Source organism: Chiloscyllium plagiosum, chromosome 5, assembly GCF_004010195.1.
Source record: "Chiloscyllium plagiosum isolate BGI_BamShark_2017 chromosome 5, ASM401019v2, whole genome shotgun sequence".
In the NCBI taxonomy this organism is placed as follows: domain Eukaryota; kingdom Metazoa; phylum Chordata; class Chondrichthyes; order Orectolobiformes; family Hemiscylliidae; genus Chiloscyllium; species Chiloscyllium plagiosum.
This window is the reverse complement of record NC_057714.1, coordinates 49,399,392-49,410,791: the sequence shown is the minus strand read 5'-3', so window position 1 is coordinate 49,410,791 and position 11,400 is coordinate 49,399,392. Positions and strand designations below refer to the sequence as shown.

The 11,400-nt window shown below is 42.5% G+C and overlaps 1 protein-coding gene across 1 annotated transcript in view; it reads left to right on the top strand.

Moving 5' to 3' along the window:
* Positions 1-11,400, top strand: part of galnt1 (UDP-N-acetyl-alpha-D-galactosamine:polypeptide N-acetylgalactosaminyltransferase 1) — a 154,136-nt gene that overhangs the window by 16,992 nt on the left and 125,744 nt on the right. The window lies entirely within an intron of this gene.

The following is an 11,400-nucleotide window of genomic DNA, read 5'->3' as shown; positions in this document are numbered from 1 at the left end:
ACTTTAAGTTGTATAAATCGCTGCATTGAAACATAGTTATTTCTACTTACAACTGATAATTGTTATATTTCCATTTAGCAAAGCAAATCCTGATGTCAGACAGTAGTTTAAAGTTTGTGCGAAGATTTGTAGCTTGGGTGCTTGTTGTTGTGGTTCTGTTCGCCGAGTTGGAAGTTTTTGTTGCAAACGTTTCGTTCCCTGGCTAGGCGACATCATCAGTGCTTGGGAGCCTCCTGCGAAGCGCTTCTTTGATGTTTCCTCCGGTGTTTATAGTGGTCTGTCCCTGCCGCTTCCGGTTGTCAGTTTCAGCTGTCCGCTGTAGTGGTTGGTATATTGGGTCCAGGTCGATGTGTTTGTTGATGGAGTTTGTGGATGAATGCCATGCCTCTAGGAATTCCCTGGCTGTTCTCTGTCTGGCTTGCCCTATGATATTAGTGTTGTCCCAGTCGAATTCATGTTGCTATATAGGACAAACAGGAAGACAGCTAACAATCCACATACATGAACATCAACTAGCCACGAAATGACACGACCAGCTATCCTTAGTAGCAACACACACGCAGAAAACAAGCAACATGAATTCGACTGGGACAACACTACTATCATAGGACAAGCCAGACAGCGAACAGCCAGGGAATTCCTATAGGCATGGCATTCATCCACAAACTCCATCAACAAACACATCGACCTGGACCCAATATACCAACCACTACAGCGGACAGCTGAAACTGACAACCGGAAGCGGCAGGGACAGACCACTATAAACACCGGAGGAAACATCAAAGAAGCGCTTCGCAGGAGGCTCCCAAGCACTGATGATGTCGCCTAGCCAGGGGACGAAAGGTTTGGAACAAAAACTTCCAGCTTTACTTGGTCTGGCCTACATGAGATCCCTGACCCACTCAACAAATTTGTCTCTTATCTCCCCTCTGAAATGGCCAGGCAAATCACAATTCAAAAGCACTTTGAAATGGCCAATAACTGCTGACCAAGCCAGCAATGCCCACACCCCATAAATTTATTTTTAAGAAGTGCTTACTCAAGTGAAGGAAATTTTCGTTGACATCAAGTCAGCATTTGCCCAGGTGTGGGCTCAAGGAACCCGAGCATTCCAAGCCCTTACTACTGAATAAAGAAACTACCTCTGACATCTGAGCTATATCTATCACCCTTCAATTTAATGCTATGTACTAGCCATTACTACCCGAGGAAAAAGGCTCTCCCTATCCACCCTATCTAATCCTCTGATTATCTTATATGTTATTCACCAACAATTAAGTAGGTGCCATTAATCTAGCTTTTACTTAAGATTTTTATTGAATTCAAGCTTCACCTGCCAAGATGGGCTTTGAATCTACATCTCCAGAACATTCTGTTTCTCTGGATTACATATCCAATAACAACCATCATATCTCTTCCTCCAACTGTTGTCCATGTTTCGACTAAGTCTGAAATGAACTCAGGAGATGAGTGCCCTGACAGAAGGCAAAACTGGGTGTATTACTGAGCAAATTAATGTTGTCAATTGATAGCACTGATGACACCTTCGATCACTTTACTGATTTAAAAGTTGACTGAGGTGGTAATTGACCAAGTTTGATTTCTACGAGAAAGTGAAGACTGCAGATGCTGGAGATCAGTCAAAGAGTGTTGTGCTGGAAAAGCACAGCCGGTCAGACAGCATCCGAGCATCAGCACGAAGGGCTTATGTCTGAAACATCGATTGTCCTGCTCCTTGTATGTTCCCTAACAGTCTGTACATTTCCAGCACCATACTCTTCAATTTAAGTTTGATTTCTGACATGCTTTTTGTATTAGGTGTCCTGCTATTGATTAGGTCTTAGTGTTGTAACTGTAATGGAGTAGCTTGACTGAAGGTGTAGCTAATTCTGGAGCACAGCCAGGGTCATATAGCACAGAAATAGACCCTTAGGTCCAACTTGTCCACGCTGACCAAGCTTCCCAAACTAAACTAGTCTCATTTGCCTGCGTTTGACCCATATCCCTCTAAATCTTTCCTATTCATGTATCTTTCCAAATCTATTTTAATGCTGTGATTGTACCTGCATCAATCACTACCTTTGGCAGTTTATGCCGCGTATGAACCACCCTCTATGTGTAAAAAGTTGCCCCACTTTTTAAAAATCTTTTTCCTCTCGCCTTACAAATGTCCCCTAGTTTTGAACTCCTCCATCCTAGGAAAAAGACCTTTGCTATTCACCTTATCTATGTCCCTCATGATTTTATAAACCACCTGCACTCCTGTCCTTACAACTCAAACCCTGTACTCCTAGCAACATTCTGGTAAATCTTTTCTGAACCCTCTCCAACTTAGTTAATATCTTTCCTATAGCAGGGCGACCAAAATTGTACACGTGTTCCAAAGGTGACCTCACCAACATCCTGTATAACCTCAAAATGACATCCCAACTCCTTTACTCGTGTTCTGAGTAATGAAGGCAAGTGGGCTAAACTCTGCCTTAACCACCTTGTCTACCTGTGATGCAACTTGCAAAGAACCACGTTCCCGAACCCCAGGTCCTGTCCTTTTCAGCTATTTTTTTAACCAGGTGGAGTGAATGAAATTGACAGAAGTCTGGCATCTGTGATGCTGGAAGCATTTGAAGGAGGCAGAAATTTATTGTCCACCCTGTGCTTGTGCTTACAAATGCCTTATCATTTGTGTGAATATGCTGGATTCGGCCATCATTGAGAATTGTGGAGTCTCCTTCCCCAATGAGTTATCTAATTGTCCACCACCACTCATGATGAGATGTGGCAGGATTGCAGAACTTAGATCTGACCTGTTTAGTTGTGGAATCACTTAGCCCTGCTTAACATTTGTTAACCTCAACCAATCAACCACACCACCCTGTGGCCCAACATTACAACTCCCCCCTCCCACTCAGCCGAGGACATGGAGGTCCTGGGCCTTCTTCACAGTCGCTCCCTCACCACCCGACGCCTGGAGGAAGAACGCCTCATCTTCCGCCTCGGAACACTTCAACCCCAGGGCATCAATGTGGACTTCAACAGTTTCCTCATTTCCCCTTCCCCCACCTCACCCTAGTTCCAAACTTCTCTGCCTCTATTCCTGATGAAGGGCTTTTGCCTGAAACGTCGATTTTCCTGCTGTTCTGATGCTGCCTGAACTGCTGTGCTTTTCCAGCACTACTCTAATCCAGAATCTGGTTTCCAGCATCTGCAGTCATTGTTTTTACCTAACATTTGTTGCTGCTCAGCTAAGTAGTTCTATGTTGCAGTATCACTTGACAACGTTTTTTTGGTATGCCTGATGCTGCTGCTGGTATGCCCTCCTGTATACTCCATTGCACAGTGGAAAAAAAAATTGGAATAAACCCTTTGTTCTAATCTTTTGCCGCTAAGCTTTTTTTATCACACTGGATCCTTCTTATTTTTAATTATCTCTCTCCTCATTTATTTTCGCTGTTTTGTTTTATTCTTCAAATTTGCTCAAGCTGTGCCTGGTATATTCTAATCAACCTGTTTGGGGATGTTATTACATGCTTCTGGCTCAGATAGGGACACTGCCACTGCACCTCAAGAGCCCTTACGTTTAGTACATGGTAATTTCAGTAACATCTTACATTTCAGGCCCGAGTACTGTAGTTTTTCTAAACACTATTTGGACCAAGTCTGTCCCACTACCAAGACTAGGAGAATTTAAAATTTGGGGCTCTTGTGATGTTGTAGTAGTATCCTTTCCACTGGGCCAGAAAGTCCAGGTTAGGTGAGACATGTATCATAGTATGTCTAAAGAGGTTAATTAAAATAATTACAGCTAGCTCCAATATGTCACACTTTTAATAATCCAGTCTAGGCTACTTGTTGGTTTACAAATAATTCCTGAAGAAGGGCCTGTGCCCGAAACGTCGAATCTCCTGTTCCCTGGATGCTGCCTGACCTGCTGTGCTGTTCCAGCAATAAAGTTTCAACTTACAAATAATTGTGACCAGCACTCTGTAGCTATAAACCATGACGCAGTACTTTTTTTTAAAGTAGTCTTAAATTTCAGTGAATGTATGGGTTTTTTTTCCCATAGCTGGCATTTAGTCTACTGTTGAACTCTGGACAATTGCAATTATATTAAAACAATGTCTACGGAGAAAATTTGGTTCTGTTGACTGTTAGTAAAATTTGTATTTTGGTGTTGCATTACAAACAAATTAATGTTCTGATAGCTTTATGAAAAGTAATGCTCTGGATTTCTCTATGCTTACCCTTTAGAAAAAGGTAATCCACCAAAATAAAAGAGCTCAAAAAACAAACAAAACTGTTTTGATTTGGCTAGTATTTATCATCTGCAATGCAAATCTCATTACTTTCTAATGTTTTTGAACTAATACCAGTGCATATTTGAAGAACCTTGAATTAAAACCTGTCACGTTTTCACTATGTGGGTTTTATGAGCATACTTATAGCACAACAACACACAAACATACATTTGCTTTACACTACTCCATCTATTATCGGCAAATACATGCTTTAAAAAGATAGCAATTCTTTCTGTTTCATAGTTGCTGATGCAGTATCTTTTCACACCTTTCCTCCCTTGGCAGCATTTTTAAAATGTTTTATTCATTTTGCTGTCTTATAGTTATATTCATGTACTCATCATTTCTCCTACATTTTATGATTGATGTTTGTACTATATCCATGTGTCTTTACAATTTGTAAACCCTGTTAGTGATTTATAATGTACATCTTTTTCACTTTATATTAATTAGCTTTATACAGTGCATGTTTAAAATTAAAATGCTAGCTTGGTTCGGTTTGTAACAGTTATATTTCAGTCACATTTTGGTTTTAAGCTAATAATAGATTTGAAGCACTCAATTCATGCTGAAACCAGTTTGAATTGGACAGTGATTATTTGATTCTGGATCAGTGGTGCTGGAAGAGCACAGCAATTCAGGCAGCATCCGAGGACAGGCAAAATCGACGTTTCGGGCAAAAGCCCTTCATCAGGAATAAAGGCAGAGAGCCTGAAGCATGGAGAGATAAGCTAGAGGAGGGTTGGGGTGGGGAGAGAGTAGCATAGAGTATAATAGGAAGGTGGGGAAGGAGATGAAGGTGATAGGTCAGGGAAGAGAGGGTGGAGTGGATAGGTGGAAAAGGAGCTGGGCAGGTCGGACAAGTTACTGAGCTGCTTGTGTGATGCACAACCATTTTCCACTGTCAAGACTGCGTACTTCTACCGTTTCAGCCCCTGCTGAAATTCTTAGCTGCATTTGTTTCCATAAACTTCAAATATTCTAATATTCCCCTGGTCAGCTTCCTATCCTCTTCTATCCTTTTGTAAATTTGAGGTTGCCTAAAAATGTACCCATGTTCTATCTATTGTTGTCCCATTCATCTATTGTTCCTCTACTTTTTGATTTGTACTGAGTCCCTACATATCGCTGTATGTAGTGTCCTTCATGCTAACTCCTTTTTGGAAAAGTGGAGTGCTCCCATGTGTAGAGTATCAGGGACTCCAAAGACCCAGTGTAGCAGGGCAGAATGCCATGGTCTTTCTGGGCAGTTGATGAGGGTGAGGAAGTTAGGGATTTGCAGCAGCACCCTTTTCAGGAAAATTCTCTGTGCCAAATGAAACAGCATGGAGGGAAATTCTGCAAGTCTAATCAAGTTGTAGAAGTAGGGTTCTCAGGAAATTTCAGAAAGGGCCACTGGACCATACATTGTCATTCAACACCGAGTGTCATCAGATCTGAGTATCATGATTTTTAGGCTGCGAATTATATTGACTGCAAGCTCGATTAAAAACCAATAGCTGATATGCCAACTGTTGGAGTGTCTTTCATTTTGCTCCTCTGCCATCCAGCATGCCCCTCAGCAGCACCTTTCCATCTCCTCTATCAGCCATCAAAAGCCATATTAGTGAATGTGTGTGTTACTGAGTTTTGAAATCCTCTGTATGCTTTCTTTTCCCTTGTACATCCACAAGTGGGGGATGGGGGTGGAGGAGGTGGTGATGTGTGGTGTGGTGCGGTGCAAGGGAAGGGTAAAACTCCAAGAAGTATAATGGTCAGTGGTAAGCAAAGCAGCAGGTACCGTATGGAAAAATATGAAAAAGGAGAACTCAGGAGAGGTTATTAAAGTCTCCAGCACACACAATAGGACAGAGTATTTGGATATGGTTAGGAATCAAACTTCAAGCACACTGGATAAACAAATGACAATGAGAAAAGGGATGGTCAATACAGAACTGAAGGTGTCATATCTGAATGTACGTAGTATACGAAATAAGGTAAATGAACTTTGTGGCACATGTTGAAATTGGCAAGTAATGATGTATTGGGCATCATGGAGATGTGGCTGCAAGGGGATCAGGACTGGGAGCTAAATACGGAAGGATGTACGTCCTACAGAAAAGACAGGCAGAGAGAGTGCCTTGTTAGTAAGAAATGAAATTAAATCAATAAGTAGCATCAGATAATGTAGAATCTGTGTGGGTTGGGTTGAGGAACTACAAAAGGTGTTTTTAAAAAAAAACAATGGGAGTTACATACAGGCCTCCAAAAGTAGACAGGATTTGAAATGCCCAAGAAACAGAAAAAGCATGTAAGAAAATCAAGTTTACAGGGGGATTTTGATATGCAGGTGAACTGGGAAAATCAGGTAAGTAGTGGATTGCAAGAAAAGGAATTTGTGGAATGTCTGTGAGATGGCTTTTTGGTACAATTTGTGGTGAAGCCCACTGGGGATCAAGCAGTACTGGATTTAGTTTGTGCAATGAGGCAAACTTGATAAGGGAGCTAAGGGTGAAGGAACCCTTGGGTAGCAACCATAATATAATAAAACTTACTCTGCAATTTGAGAGGGAGAAGGTGGAATCAGATGTAACAGTTGAATAAAAGCAACTACAGAGGCATGAGGCTAGAACTGACCGGGAGAGGACACTAGCAGGAAAGACAGTGGAACAGCAATGGCAGGAGTTTCTGGGAGTAATTCAGGAGACGCAGCAAATATTCATCACGAGGAAAATGCATACTGAAGGAAGGATGAGGCAATTATGGCTGACAAGGGAAGTCTGAGACCGCATAAAACAAAGGAGAAAGCATATAATGTGATGAAGGGCAGGGGAAGCTTACAAAGACCAACAGGACAATGAAAAAAGAAATGAGGGAGAATATTAAATATGAGGGTAAGCTAGGCAGCAATATTCAGATATATAAAGGACAAGAGTGAATATTGAACTGCTGGAAAATGAAGCTGGAGAAATAATAGAGTGGAGCACAGAAATGGCTAGAACCTGAACAAGTACTTTGCATCAGTCTTCAGTGGAATACACAAACAATATCCCAAAACTTTGAGAGTCAGGGAGCAGAGATGAGTATGGTGGCCATCACCAAGGAGAAGATGCTAGAAAAACAGAATCTGAAAGTGGATAAATTACCTGACCCAGATGGGCTACACCCCAGAGTTCTAAAGGAGATAGTGAAGACATAATGAAGGCTTTAGTAGTGATCTTGCAGGTATCACAAATCCGGGAGGGTCCCAGAGAACTGGAAAATCACTAATGTACCCCACATTTAAGAATGGGGCAGGCAAAAGAGGGGAAATTGTAGGCCGATTTGCCTGACTTTGTTTGTTGGTAAGATTTTGGAGCCATTGTGAAAGTTGAGATTTCTGAATGCTTGGAAGTGTATGGTAAAACAGAGCAAAGTCAGCATGGTTTCATCAAGAGGCCGTCACGTCCGACAAATCTGCTGGAATTCTTTTTGAGGAAATAATGAGCAGGTTAGACCAATTGCTGATTAAGAAGGGCTTATGCCTGAAATATCGATTCTCCTGCTCCTCCGATGCTGCCTGGCCTGCTTTGCTTTTCCAGCACCACACCTTTGCTGTTTGAATTCGTGTATCGCTGGACATCGGAGTGCATCTGGGAAAATTAACAAACAGTGAAATTCACAACTAATCTTGGAGGAACTGTTGGCCGAAGTTCACAGCACAGAATCAGATAAGTTAATTGTTGTTTTAAGTCTGTCCAAAAGAAAGGCTGCAGTAGGTGAGTATAGTGGATTCTTTCTTGATTATATGTTTATGGGGATAAGTCTCTTGATTAAACTTAAAATATAAGCCATAGCTATTAATTTAACCTGGTGCAGTGTTTTGTAGAGGAATAAGACGGTGTTATTTTCTGGGTCTGTAGATTGTGAAAGAGCAAAAATGGCCTTTGCAGTGATATGTACTTCTTGTCAGATGTGGCAGTTCAAAGAGTTTAAGGGTTACTGCGGGTTATATCTGCCATAAATGCTGTTGGATGCGAATCTTATCAGATTGAGTGGATCAGTTGGAGAGACAGATAGAAGCGATGAGGAATTTGCAACAGCAACAGTATGTGATGGATGGCAGTTATCGGAAGGGGGGGAAGTCTCAGATACAGTCACATAGATGGGTTAACTCCAGGAAGGGTAAGAGAGGTAGGCAGCTAGTGCAGGAGTCTTCTGTGGATATACCCATTTCAAACAGGTATGCTGTTTTGGAAAATGTAGGGGTGATGGATTCTCAGGGGAACGTAGCCCGAACAGACAAGTTTCTGGTACTGAGACTGGCTCTAATGCAGCGAGGGGTACGTCGGCTTCCAAGAGATCAATTGTGTTAGGGGATTCTGTAGTCCGAGGTACAGACAAACATTTGTGGCCAGCAGAGAAAAAGCAGAATGGTGTGTTGTTTCCCTTGTGCCAGGACCAAGGATGTCTCAGAGAGGGTGCAGAATGGTCTCACAGGGGAGAGGGGCCAGCTGAAGGTCATTGTCCACATTGGAACCAACGACATTGGAAGGGAAAAGGTTGAAATTCTGGAGGGAGATTAAGAGAGTTAGGCAGAAATTTTAAAAGCAGGTCCTCCAGTGTAGTAATATCTGGATTACTCCCAGTGCTGCGAGCTAGTGAGGGCAGGAATAGGAGGATAGAGCAGATGAATGCATGGCTGAGGAGCTGGTGTATGAGAAAAGGATTCACATTTTTGGATCACTGGAATCTCTTTAGGGGTAGAAGTGACCGTACAAGAAGGATGGATTGCACCTAAATTGAAAGGGACAATAGGTGCAGGAGTAGGCCATTCTGCCCTTCGAGCCTGCACCACCATTCAATGTGATCATGGCTGATCATCCTTAATCAGTATCCGGTTCCTGCCTTATCTCCATAACCCTTGATTCCACTATCCTTGAGAGCTCTATCAAACTCTTTCTTAAATTAATCCAGAGACTGGGCCTCCACTGCCCTCTGGGGAAGGGCATTCCACACAGCCACCACTCTCTGGGTGAAGAAGTTTCTCCTCATCTCTGTCCTAAATGGTCTACCCCGTATTTTTAAGCTGTGTCCTCTGGTTTGGCACTCACCAATTAGCGGAAACATGTTTCCTGCCTCCAGAGTGTCCAATCCTTTAATAATCTTATGTCTCAATCAGATCCCCTCTCAGTCTTCTAAACTCCAGGGTATACAAGCCCAGCCGCTCCAGTCTTTCAGTGTAATGTAATGTAATCCCGCCATTCAAGGAATTGACCTCGTGAACCTGCGCTGCACTCCCTCAATAACCAGAATGTCTTTCCTCAAATTTGGAGACCAGAACTGCACACAGTACTCCAGGTGTGGTCTCACCAGGGCCCTGTACAGCTGCAGAAGAATCTCTTTGCTTCTATACTCAATCCCTCTTGTTATGAAGACCAGCATGCTATTAGCCTTCTTCACTACCTGCTGTACCTGCATGCTTACCTTCATTGACTGGTGTACAAGAACACCAATATCTCTCTGTACTGCCCCTTTACCTAAAGTGATTCCATTTAGGTAGTAATCTGCCTTCCTGTTCTTGCCACCAAAGTGGATAACCATACATTTATCCATATTAAATTGCATCTGCCATGCATCTGGCCACTCACCTAATTTGTCCAGGTCACCCTGTAATCTCCTAACATCCTCATCACATTTCACCCTGCCACCCAGGGGACTAATATACTGGCAGGGAATTTTGCGAGCATTGCTTGGGAGGATTTAAACTAGTAAGGTGGGGGAGTGGGACCCAGGAAGAGAGTGAGGAAAGAGATCGATCTGAGACGGGTACAGCTGAGAGCAGAAGTGAGTCAAACAGTCAGGGCAGGCAGGGACAAGGTAGGACTAATAAATTAAACTGCCATTTATTTTGATGCAAGGGGCCTAACCAGGAAGGCAGATGAACTCAGGGCATGGTTAGGAACATGGGATTGGGATATCATAGCAATTACGGAAACATGGCTCAGGGATGGACAGGACTGGCAGCTTAATGTTCCAGGATACAAATGCTACAGGAAGGATAGAAAGGGAGGCAAAAGAGGAGGGGGAGTGGCATTTTTGATAAGGGACAGCATTACAGCTGTGTGAGGGAGGATATTCCCGTAAATACATCCAGGGAAGTTATTTGGGTGGAACTGAGAAATAAGAAAGGGATGATCACCTTATTGGGATTGTATTATAGATCCTCCCCAATAGTCAGAGGGAAATTGAGAAACAAACTTGTAAGGAGATCTCAGCTATCTAAGAATAATAGGGTAGTTATGGTAGGGGATTTTAACTTTTCAAATATCGAATGGGACTGCCATAGTGTTAAAGGTTTAGATGGAGAGGAATTTCTTAAGTGTGTACAAGACGATTTTCTGATTCAGTATGTGGATGTACCTACTAGAGAAGGTGCAAAACGTGACCTACTCTTGGGAAATAAGGCAGGGCAGGTGACTGAGGTATCAGTGGGGGAGCATTGCTATTTGGGGCCAGTGACCATAATTCTATTCGTTTTAAAATGGAAAAGGATAGACCAGACCTAAAAGTTGAAGTTCTAAATTGGAGAAAGGCCAATTTTGACAGTATCGGGCAAGAACTTTTGAAAGCTGATTGGAGGCAGATGTTCGCAGGTAAAGGGATGGCTGGAAAGTGGGAAGCCTTCAGAAATGAGATAACAAGAATCCAGAGAAAATCCTGTCAGGGTGAAAGGGAAGGCTGGTAGGTATAGGGAATGCTGGATGACTAAAGAAATTGAGCGTTTGGTTAAGAAAAAGAAGGAAGCATATGTCAGGTATAGACAGGATAGGTCGAATGAATCCTTAGGGCATAAAGAAAGTAGGAGTATACTTAAGAGGGAAATCAGGAGGGCAAAACAGGGACATGAGATAGCTTTGGCAAATAGAATTAAGGAGAATCCAAAGGGTTTTTACAAATATATTAAGGACAAAAGGATAACTAGGGAGAGAATAGGCTTCCTCAAAGATCAGCAAGGCGGCCTTTGTGTGGAGCCACAGAAAATGGGGGGAGATACTAAATGAATATTTTGCATCAGTATTTACTGTGGAAAAGGATATGGAAGATATAGACTGTAGGGAAATAGATGGTGACATCTTGCAAAATG